Below are 2,133 nucleotides of genomic sequence, written 5' to 3'. Positions count from 1 at the left end.
CAATATTGCTGAATGTGTTTGGAATGAATTGGATTGTGAGAAACAGAAAATGCAACCAACTTCTAAGACTGAACTCGGGAGATGTTGAACAATATCCTTGCAGATTTCTTTGAAAAACTGAAAGCGAGTCTTCTGAAAAGAATGGTAGCTGTAATAAAGGCACAGGGTACACCAAATACTGAAATAGTACACCAAATACTGAAAAATTCAATAGTATATTCACTTGTTGAAGCTTCTGGGTAATTTTCTGTTCTGTTTCTGCCTTTTTCATGATGCTGAAAATGAGTGACTTGTATTCAAAGGCTGTTTTGACTAGAAATTAAATGAAAGGATGGTTTCTGACTTTTGCGCAGTGCTGTATGTGGGCAGGCTGCTGTGTCTACAATGGAACATTTTCCACTAAGAGAGGAAGCCCCACTGCCATGGGCCACAGTGCAGTTGTCAAATTCAGTTAGGAATCAGTTGGCAGTCATCGGATTTGCCAAGGAACTGATGCACAGCTTAATTGTTCCAGCACTATCCTATGGAAGGACAAATTCCAAATATAGCTGGCTATAAATAGAGCCTTGTTGTGGTTTGGTGATGCTGGTGCCTTTTTAGAATTTCTTGGGCTCAGAGGGAGTTAGACCCCTATGAGTTAAACACAGTTATATAGCCATAATGTATACTAACCACAATATAGCAACAATAGCTCGTTCATAGTATAGGCAAGTTGGGGCATAACTGGTTTGTGCTACTGAGACCCAGACCTAGAGGACAAGTTGTCAAGACAGCTAAATTATATATAGAACAAAAAAAAAATCATGCATTGAATTCACTGGATTTAAATGTGTACATCAGTTCCACATGAATAAAATATATCACATCAGCAAAACTTCGTCTTCTATTTTACTTATTTATATTAGAATTGTGTATTTTTTTGATGCAAAATATTTTATTCATGTGGAAATAATGTTGATGCTTGGATCAAGTACAATCAGTGCATTACTTTTTTTGCAGATTTATATACATTGTAATGAGTTGATAACAAGGCTGGTTCTAGATAAGTACTCTTACTTGGAGATGCTTTTCACCTTGGATTTAAATAACCTTTTAAAATAGGTTCCATTCAGGACATCCGTTCAGACATCTGATGATGTATCAGTTCTGTTGATACTGGGATTCACTGCTGAAAGTCAAGCTGAAGTTGCAAGAAGTGAACTGATGTAAAAAAAAAAGCACTTGCATCGTTAGCGTGTTACTATGGCGACTTTACATTCCCGTTTTAAGACCTTATTCCAGTTTACCACTTATAGGTCTCTAACTTGGAAACCAGACAATGTTAAAATTAGCTGGCTATATATTGCTACTGCCTACCCACTAGGTCTTGTCTGGAAATTGTTCATGTACTGCCAGACGATCAGTCGTCAGTAAGAGATTGCTTGGATTAAGGATTAAAATGCAGTGATTAAGATCTAGTCCGGAGCACCATGACCTCAAACGATTTAGCATTTTGCAGTTGTTACAAGAATCCCAGTTCCAGTCACGACTTCATTTTTAAGTTACAGCAGCTATGCGTCCACTTGCTACTTCGCCTTGCCGTATCCTATTCATGTTAATTGTGAGCTCTACCATATTGCCCAGTGCATAAAGGGTTGTGGTGCGGCAAAAGCAGAACTCAGCTTCATGCAGATGAGTGCAGCTGTTCCTTTCTGTTCAGCCAATCAAGCAAGAGTAGGCCAGTCTTCTTCATGAACAGCAAGCTTTCTTTCTCATCTTTAAATCCATGACAGTGTAGTTTAGAATAAAAATGTCTGGTTTTATACAGAACTGTTGACAGTAAAGATTTGGAGGGAAGGCATTAGTTTAGATAAACTTTACATGGTTCGAGCGGGAAAGCAAACCATAAACTATATGAAGTGCGCAAGTTAGTTAGGTCTTTGTGAGATCGAGTGAGCTAAGTTCCTTGCTTGTGACGATTGGTGCATTCTGAAAGTTATAATAACATAAAAAAGCATAAGTCTAAATGGTACCACTTCAGAATAAGACTACCATCATAAAGGGTTTATAAATGGTTTATTAATGATGATTAGTTAGGTCACACAATAATTAATTAATAAACAGTTATAACACATTGATAGAAGCTTAATAGTT

Source organism: Colossoma macropomum, unplaced genomic scaffold, assembly GCF_904425465.1.
Source record: "Colossoma macropomum unplaced genomic scaffold, Colossoma_macropomum, whole genome shotgun sequence".
NCBI lineage: Eukaryota > Metazoa > Chordata > Actinopteri > Characiformes > Serrasalmidae > Colossoma > Colossoma macropomum.
Note: the sequence above shows the minus strand (reverse complement) of the source record.